The 10,326-nt window shown below is 45.1% G+C and overlaps 1 pseudogene; it reads right to left on the bottom strand.

Moving 5' to 3' along the window:
* Window positions 1–7,795: 7,795 nt before the first annotated feature.
* LOC124677329 lies at window positions 7,796–10,086 on the bottom strand (annotated as a pseudogene).
* Between the last annotated feature and the right edge of the window lie 240 nt (window positions 10,087–10,326).

Below are 10,326 nucleotides of genomic sequence, written 5' to 3'. Positions count from 1 at the left end.
GCGCCCAGATCGAGTTCATCCCCATCGCAATATCCGCACCGTCTCCGGCGACGCGCCTACGATGATGACCTAGCCGTGGTCTATAAATAGGGGTAAAAGCACCGCCGAGCACTTCTTGATCTCATCCACTCCTCCAGATCTTCTCTATCCCTCTCTAGCTCTCAATTCCATCCGTGCCAGTACGCCGGAGCCGAGGAAGAACACAGCGGTACAGGCCACCCCAGCCTCAGGCGCGTGGTCGAGGAGAAGCGCCTGGCGCCGTAGATCATTTGGGAGGAAGGAATAGTTCTGAATCTTCCTCAAGCCGACGAATTTCGCCGATCCCTTCTGCAGCATATCGCCGGTAATGGCGAATTCATCACCGTCTCCCTCGATAAGCAACATCGTCGACCTCACCATCGTGTCCAGGGTGAGACTGCGCATCCATAGACCCTTAATTTACATCTTCCCGCCGTCTGTAGCCAATTCTCGCGTTTTGGCCGGAGCTCGCCGCCGCAGAGATGCTCGCCGGAGTTGCTCCGGTGACCTATCGGTGGTGGCGTTGATGCTCACCTACTCAGTATCTTCTTGCGGTTCTAACGCGCCTCAGATCGTCGCTTATAGTGCCCTGTACCATCCTCGCCTTTGCTCGCCGGCGCTCCCTCCGGCGAGGTGACGTGGAGGTGGACCCGCTGGTCGTGTTGACTTGGTCAGCTGCCAACGAGGCAGGTGACTAGTCAGCGACCCCACCAGTCAGTGTCTCAGGCTAGGTAGCGAACCGGTATGTTTAGTATTTTCATTTAATTTCAAATTCCAGTAAAATACTGAAACTTTGCAAAATCATAGAAATTTCATTTGAACTCAGAAAAAGATAAATAATATATCAAAATGCTCACAAAAATAAACTCTATTCAAATAAAATATAAAACAAAAATGTGTGTCAAAATAAAATTTCACTTATTTTTAACCTTATTAATTATGCCATTTCATTTATTTAAAATACAATTTGAATTCAATAATTAGTGAAGTATAAAAATTAAATTTTAACTATTCAGTAACTAAGTAAAATGTTAAAATTAATTTTATTTACCATAATTGCATTAACTTAATTATTAGTGGTAATTCATAAACCCTAGTTTGCAAATTACTATTTTCTATTTTCTTTAAATAGTAATAACTCAAGAAAATATTAAAAGCCAATATTATTTTGGTAAATCAAAACTTATTTACTTAAACATATTTTGTTAACAAGTTAATTATTTTAAACCCTAATAACAATTATTAAACCCTGATTCTTAATTAAAACCTACATGATGCACTAATATCACCTAGGTAGAAACCCTAACTTGTTAATTGAATTAGTACCATTGATCACCACTCCTATATACCATACCATTAAGATCAACCTCAATCATTAAACCCTAGTAGAACCATAATGATAAACCCTAGTATCAACTTTGTGTAGCAAATCACATCACATGTTCCTATCCAACTAAACCTTACTTAGGAAATGATAAACCACTTAGCTTAGAAACTATTAGAGATTATTTGGTAAAGCAAATATGAAGTCATAGTAAACCCTAACTCATAGCAACACCTTGATAACCATCCTTTGATATGATGCTTAGGAGAAACCATAGTAATAAACCTACTAATACTTGCTACATGTAGATCACTTCTACTTAAGCACCAACCAGATCCTATTAGTAAACCCTAATAGCACTTAGCTCCTATTTAAAGTAGTTCATATTCTTATTTTAACCTGTTCTTCAAAAGTTATTCTTTTGAAGTACAAATGTCAATCAAACCTTAGAAGCCCTATCCTTCTTTGAAATACTCATTATTTCTTAAACAACATGTTCTTCAAAAGTTATTCTTTTGAAGTATAGTATAAGTAATCATCAACCATGTTTTGTAGAACTTAAAATTGACAACTGTTCTTTACATATTATTCCATCACTATTCTTATGTGTATGATTGTTATGATGCCTTATATCACTTGGTTATGATGCTAATATAACCAAACCCTAATAAGAACCTTGTTTGAGAACCATTCTAAAAGTGCAACCAACCCTAAAGAAATCTTTACAACTCATCCATCCTAAATCATCGAGATTAGGTTACACTCGGGACGATTGCATCTCATACTATGCATTATAGCATCTTTGCCAGTTCTTTAAACATTGTCCTTACCGGACGATGATGGTATTTCAGAATTTGGAGTTATCACGTATCGAAGCTTTTGCCTGCATAATCTTGCAGTCAAGAAAGGAAAGTTCATCGCTTGCTCATGTCATTTGATTATTTGTATCAAACTATATGCAAAGTACTATACTTATCACTCATGCATTGAAAAGCAAAGTATTATTTTACAATTATGAATATGACTATGTGGTGGGCAATGGAACCATGGTATGTGTTGATATGGTGGAGGTTCCATTGCATGGGTACTACTCATCTAGGACTAAGTACCAATGCCGTCCGAGTGATTCTAGCGCCGTACATATCGCGTTATCCATAAGATCTATAATGGCTCCGGGAAGTCAGCCGTATCTTTTCCCTTCTCGCACGCCAACGGATTGGTAGAGCTGGCGGGGTGTTGGAGGCACTGCCGTAGGTTGGGATAGCCTTTTAAATTCCCATCCATTAGTGATGATAAGCTCTACGATCTATGATGGATTGTCCGGAGTACACCGTGAGTAAAGCCGTATTATCGGGAGAAGTCTACTCGGGGGTGTACGGTTGGACAAAAGGGTGGGTTTGCGGGGTCGCGGAGAAGGCGGTGATTGGCTTGGATCTTATATCGGGCCTCACACCCAAGGAAGTGTGGACGGGGACATACTCTCAGCCGGCAACAAAGTTAAGATCTCTTGTGGGGTAAAGTAACGCACCTCTCGCGAGAGGGTATCAAGAATTGTGACTCATCACTCCTCGTTCCGGGAAGGAAGCTGCGAACGCGGCAGAGAAAGGAACTCCACGAAGTTCTAGTCAACCTGTGAAGACTGACGGGCATAGTTTTCAGAATAAAATAAACCTTTGGAAGAAACATTTATGAAAACTTGCATTGGCCTATGACTTTCTGGTCTATGGCTGTAGCTAGTGCATGATAAACATATTTCCTAATATGAACTTGCTGAGTACGCTCGTACTCATTCTATCCCATTTGAACCCCCTTCTTAGATCAAGGCACTGAAGGAGAAACTACCGGGGGAACTCAAAGACAAAGGAGTCAACTGCAACAAGATGAAGAATCCAGTCAAAGAAGTCAATGGAGTCAACTTCGCATCGACTATGATGGAAACCTAGACTAGTAATAAAAGGAAACTTTCCCTAATCCTAGCACCTAAGTAGCTAGATTTCTATAGCAAGCCAAGTAGCTCTTAAACTTGAGTTAGCAATAAGATAGACTACGAGTCGTTCTTCCGGAGCTTTATTTGAAGTTTTACCTCACTGTAAAGTAGCAGAGTTGTGTTGATCTTATGTAAACATGATTGTGTATCCTTCTATAGACATACCTTGGACTCGCATATGTTTCTGTTGTACCACTCTGAGAGATGTAATATGAGTGGAACGGTGTTTCACTTGTGTTATGTCAACGACTTGTGTACTACACCATGCAGTGGTACGCTGGGTCACCACAAAACCCAATCTTTAGGAAGATTAGGCCAGGCTCGTAAGCAGTCGGCCCAAGAAGTTAGATCTAGGTTTTGGTTCACGAAGGGAATTCTATTTGCCTTGCATGAAATCAGATGGGCAGGACTCTCGGTAGAACGAGGGCCAAGACAGAGAGATTTGGAAGAGAAGGATGTGGCAGTAGAATGTCTGATACCTAGAAATTAATGATAGAACGAAGCATTAATTCAGATGTTTGTTGTTAATTCTAGCATTATGTTCGGACAGCGAGGAGCGGTTAAGGATTACCTTCAAGCCGGAGACCATAGTGTTGGCATTGGATGATTCCGCCATTGGGTCCGTTGCGGGTGTGAGCTCCGCGCGATTGAGATCCGAGGTTACCGTTTGAGTAGGCAACAGAGCTGGCCTTGCTCGCGTTTTATGGCAAGGGCCGATGCGCTCGTCATCGGCTCTTGGTGTGTTGACTTACTTTAACAATCGGCAAAACTGGAGAAAGGACGGAATCGGCTTAGAGATGTTTTCTTCATTAATAAAGGTGCTTTTACAGAGAAGAGCCGATTGCTCAAGGAAGAAAGAACAAAAGCCGATTACTACTACTAGTCCTATGCTAGTAGTCCCTAATCTAAGGGCCGTTGCTGCCCTCGTCGTCGTCATCACTGCCGCCGGCGCAGCTGCTGGCGGGCTCCTCGTCGCTGCTCCCGTAGCCCTCTACGGGAGCCTCGTCCTCCTCGTCATCGTCGCTATCGTCGTCGTCCCACCAGGCGCGGAGGCGCTTCGCCGGTGGGTAACCCTCGAGGGAGTCGTCGTCGTCGTCTTCCTCCTCCTCTTCCTCGGAGGAGGTGAAGTCGTCCCAGGAGAAGCGGTCGTCCTCGCTCTCCGCCTCCTCCTCCCCGTCAATGAGGAATTGGAGGTCGTCCTCTCCGTCGGTCAAGGATTTGTCATCCTCGGACTCGGACGGAGGAATCGTGGTCCTCCTTGTCCCACGTCGTTGGGGCGAGGATGTCGTGCGCCGCCAACGAGCCCCACTCTGGCGTCGGCTCACGGAAGGGAGACGATACGTAGGAGAGGTTTGAGGAGGCAGAGGAGGAGGAGGAGGAAGAAGACATGGCTACAGAGGAAGGGGGTTTTTTACCGATGGCTAGTACGGAGCAAGAGGATGAAGGGGCGAACTGCTCAACGCGGTTAAATAATGGGGTATTGGGGAGAGTTAATGTTACAGCAGTTTCCGGGGAAGTGGTGCCAAAGAATTGTCAAATCGCGCAGAGAAGTTGAGAAGGCAAGGCATCATGATGAAGGATACTGCAGCGGTTCTACTCTGCCACGACGTGACCCTACGAAGAAAAAACAGAGTGGTTTTGAAATTATCATTTCCAAAATCAGGGGGGCATGTGTTATCACCAGAATTTGACCGGATCAGAGGTGGGCCGCGATTAAGATGGGCTTGAAGAATATACATGGAAGATATACATGAATCGGCCTTGTATACAAAGTTTGGGCTAGTTTTCCCGTGTATCTGTAAATATAGTAGGATACGTGTCTGTTAGATAGAATTTGGCTCGTGCACGGTTGGGATTATTCCCACGTTAGAAAGTCTACGGACTATAAATATGTATCTAGGGTTATTGAGAAAGACAACAATCACGTTCATCACAAACCAATCTAGGCGCATCGCCAACCCCTTGTTTCGAGGATTTCTTCCGGGTAAGCATCATGCCTGCCTAGATCGCATCTTGCGATCTAGGCAAGACACGTTTATTCGTTGTTCATGCGTTGCTCGTGGTCGAAGCCTTGTTGATGGCGAGCAACGTAGTTATCGTAGATGTGTTAGGGTTAGCATTGTTTCATCGTGTCACATGCTTTTGTCCATGCAACCCTTAGACGTCTAGCCGCCCTTACACCTATCTTAGGTGTAAGGGCGGCACCTCGCTTGATCATTGTTTAGTAAATCCGATCTGTTATGATTGCTCCTTGTTCTTCAAGGATTAGTTTAATATCTCGCATAGTTAGGCCTTGCAAACGGGTTGAAGGATCCAAGTAGCACGTAGGGTGTAGTTTGCTAGCCCTAGATAAGATGTTCCGGGATCAACTTCATGTTGGTTTTTAGGCCTTGTCTAGGGTCGGCTTATTATCACCGTGCGTGGCCGCCGAGCTCAATCACGCGTAGGATGTTCCGATTATGTGGTGAAAACCCTAAATCGTCGTAGGTCGTTTCAGCCTTTATATTGATCAAGCAGGACCACCATGTGATCGTAGACCTCATACGAACCATGGGTGGATCGGCTCCTGAGCCGATTCACAGGACAACCTCGAGAGCCGATCGAGGCTCGTATTTAATGTTTACGTGTATGCCATGCGGAAACTAAGCGAAGCAAATCCATCACCTTCCCGACCGGTATAGGTCGGGTGGCACGCCCTTGCACCAGCATCGGACGTGCGTGCCGAGGCTTTGCGGGCCGTCGCTCGAGGGACCAGGGCCAGCCGCAGTCCCGGGAGCCTCCCGGCTCTACTGTGTTGCCCGTCGTTGCTCGCCGGTGGGTTTCTGACCGCAACACTCCTACACCCGCCTCCCATACCCGCCTTGCCGCCCTACACGAGCAACGACCACCGTCGCCTCGCCTTCCCTCTAAAGCTCCTCTAATTTCGGCGGGTGCCCTCACCCCCACTACACCCACCCTTCCCTAAGTTCTCCGATGATCCCCCACCCTTCCCTAAGTTCTCCAATGAGCACCACACGCAAACCCCTAAGTTTCTCGGTCTCACCTCCGCCCATGACGTCACGCCTAGCCGCTCTTCGCTGTCTCAGGCGAGGTGGGGCCACGTGGTCGTGTTCTTCCTCCGTGGCACCTTCTTCCTTCCCCATCACCGACAAAATGGGCCAGCCCACAACGTCAGCACTGAAGGAATCGACGTATGCATTGCGCCCCTAACAGGCGCAACGAGCGGCAAATAGGGATCGCCGAATTTGCTATAGACACAAGGGAGGGGTCTTCAGTAGTCTAGGCGGCCTGTCGTGGAAAGGCTTTGGATTCAGGCCCAGCCCAACTTTCGAGTCCATTCCAGGCCAGCCCGGATTTGCGGCCATTGCTGGGAAGATCTCGGAAGCATTACCGGCGCAGGCGATTCCAGTGAGACGCCGCCGCAACGGCCGGGACGGCGGTGTTTGGCGGCGGCGCAGCGGCCCGGGATCTCGCCACCGGTAGTGGTACGTCCCGACGCCTCCCCATATTACACCGTGGCTGCATCTGCTTCCTCGGCGACGGCACCGCGCGGGTTAGTAGAAGCCGCCTTATCTGCCGGCTGCTTCTAACTCTGTGGGCACGGTCTGGCGCCGGTGTCCCTTAGATCCGCTCACCCCCGCCAATGCCGAGCTCCCCGTAGACGGGTCCTTCTCGAGGCGCTTATACGGCGTTTGTAGCCGCCAACAGCGGGCAGGAAGAGGTGGTGGTTCGAAGGAAGGTGGGCGACAGGACGAGGGCAGGACATATTTATGCAGAGTTGTTGGTGTGTAAGCTTGCAATGGATCGCGTGGTCCTTGAATTCTTTAGTTTTCCTAGTAGTATATGTGCCAACATCTACCAAGTTGGGGTCTAGGCGCCCTCCAGGACAATTCCCCCATTTACCATCTCCTTTCTAACTAAATTTTGCTACTGTTTGAGACCTAGTTGGGGTTTAACTTTCGATTTGGTTTCCTCTGGAAATGTCATAAATTTGCACATCAATTAAACTACTAAAATAAATATGTCACGAACGGAGAGACTGGCAAACTAAAAACTGACATCTATCAGAACTGGTACTATTACAAGTAGCATGCCCTGGAGTGACATATATCCATTCATGTGGCATGTAGAGTAAAAATATTGAAGGGAGTGAGGCAGAATTCATTAAGGCTTTCCCGTACAGTTTTCTTTCAAAGAAGAAAGTAATGCATCCATGTGTAACATGAAAGTTTTTACATAGTACAATACATCGTACTGGATAAATTTACATGGTGGATTTTTCTTTACCTGTTACAGACCCGTTACAATATAATGATGAAAGCAGAAAACAACATGGGAACAAACTACCGATACATAATTTAGAACTATTACAAATAAATAATCCAAACAGACAGGGGGAATCTTTGTAAGCGTAGAGATTCTCATAGCATCTGCTTTTTGGCTTCAAGTAAAGATTATACTCAATTAGTAATTATGCTCCTCACATCCTAATGCTCCCAAGAAAGTTCCTGTCCTTGTTGTCCATATTACTTGTGAGAAAATCTAGAAAGTCATTGAAGCTGCTCTCTTTGTACTTTTCGGGATTTTGTTCATCCACTAGCTCTTTGGCACAGGCGACCTTCTCATGCAGTGCAAAACCAAGGATGCTAGCTATAGAGATCCTTTCTTCATCAGGATTCAGAACAGCACGGTGCACAACAGTCTTTACTCGGCCATTACTCAGAACTTCCATGTAGTCTCCTACGTGGACATGCAATGCATGTGGAAGTTGCTGTACCACTTTCCAGCTGTTGCTGTTGCGATCAACGACCTCCAGGCCCCGACAACTTGTGAGCAAGATTGTAAGGAATCCGTAATCAGAATGTGGCGCCAGCCCTATCGCCACGTCACCTTCTGATTCTTTAGGGTAGCAATTCACTGACATTAGCTGCAATCCTTCTTCAAATTTCTCATGTTGGTAATCCTTGCCCAATCCTAGACCTTCAAGTATTGCCTCCATGAGCTGCAAAGCTACCCTCCTTACTTCAACAGCAAAATTTCCCATGTGTTCCCTGTTTTCAGTAAACAAAAATAGGGTTACACTCTTACAGACACACATATTTAGTTCTGTAGTTTGAGAATGCAAGAAGATTTTGTAAGATGGTCTTTTACCTGTAGGTTGGTGGCTTTTCTGGCCAATATTGCATCCAATCACTGAGGGGATGAGCATAATGCTTTATGAATGCCCGTGACATACTAATGCCATCCTTTGAGCTGGTGTCATATCTAACAGGCTGTCGAAGGTCGTCTGATGCAAACTCTTCCTTTATCTCACTTGGCAGTTTGAAGAAATCTAAACCTGCTTCAAAAGCACCATCCATGATAGATTGACTGATTCCATGGTTTATAACCTGCAAAAAATGGAGGAATCATCAGACTGGATACACACATGAGCTTTCTTTGTTCGCTTGCCACCTGCTAGTTAGTGTCCAACAAGGGTTCTAGGAAAAGACAGTAGCTTAAGTTCTCCTATTATGTAGTTACTTAATCAGAAGAAGAAACATTCTGACGAATTCTTTTCTTTTCTCATATGTTTTAATCATTAGTCCTTGAGAACCTTGACATTTCTTAGGTGTGAAACTTGAAGCTTGGGCATTTTTATATGCACATGAGGCACATTTTGCATCAATTGGTTTTTTTATTTCCATTAATGGAAGATCACCTTGTCAGAAAACACACCACAACAATACTGTTCGCTTCCTTCTTGTGCCTACATGGACCCAGGAACTAAAGTTGAAACCAGCCAATTAATGAGTAAGCTTTGACTTTGTTACAGGTTTACAACTTTGACCAACTGTGTTGAGTAATAATGAAGAAAATATATGCTTGTACATATGGTGCTTTCTGTTACATATTGTACATTAAATTAATGAAGAAAGATTTACAGATAAAAAGAAATTTACATAAAGCGCAATGCTTCTGGATATGTGCACATAAAGAAAAAAATAAGAATGCAACAAATATAGGAATATCTACAATTTGTGTGTACTAAAGTGAGCTTCAACCAGTAGTTTTGTCATTCCCATGAATACTACTGAAGGGTGAAATGGGTATTGAACTTCCCCGCTTCATTATATTTGTCAGTTTCCCTGCAACCAAGCAACATAAAGGAACTGTCGTCCTCCATTTGATCTAGTTTCAGACAGTCGCCATTGTCTCATACAATTATGTGTGCGGTCTTTTATACTCTCTATACACCTAATTATACATAGCTCAAACTCCTCACTTGGGGGGGGGGGGCAAAGGTGGGGAGCTCATCAAATCATGTGGTTGAGTATAGGAAAGACTGCTTCTGTTAGAATCTTCTGCATGTACTAACAAATACGACACGCCACAACTAGCTGCGTGATTAAAAGAAGGTCCTCCCAGCCCTTTTTGGAACGTTTCTGCAACGTCAAATCTAGTTTAGTTTCCTCACATTTTCCCTGTAAAGGTCAGTTTCCTTGGTCGACATTCTAGCACAGTGTGCACAAGTGGCAATGTTAACCATTGAGTCTGGACAATGAGAGAAATGACAAGGTAAAAGGAAAATGTTCTCGCGGAGCATACCTGGAAGTATCCAAGATCATGGCAAGCTTTGGTGATATCTTCTATCACGCCAGGTCGTGTCTCAGGTTGAAGAATGAGGTGACCCAGGTTGATCACCGGCATTGGCGGCGTGGTAGAGTTCATCCAACGGCAGCTGCTCCCGAGGGACACTCTTTGAGTTGTCAGACATGTTGACTGACCACCAGTGTACAGGCACCAGAGTCCAATCTTACTATCCAGAATCTGAACAGGATGAAGTGTTGTCCTATGGGATAGCATCTACTTATATAGGCAGGTCCATTCCAGGTAGCGCAGGAAACCACTGTCTGCATCCCTCTGCAGGCATACCAATACGGTATACACATTCTGATCCTTCTCACCTGGACAGTGCTCACTCCAAACGAGAGGTCAAGCCATCTATCACCATCCA

Source organism: Lolium rigidum, chromosome 7 (genome assembly GCF_022539505.1).
Source record: "Lolium rigidum isolate FL_2022 chromosome 7, APGP_CSIRO_Lrig_0.1, whole genome shotgun sequence".
Lineage (NCBI taxonomy): Eukaryota > Viridiplantae > Streptophyta > Magnoliopsida > Poales > Poaceae > Lolium > Lolium rigidum.
The sequence above is the reverse complement of the archived record's forward strand: the minus strand, read 5'-3'. Positions and strand labels throughout refer to the sequence as shown.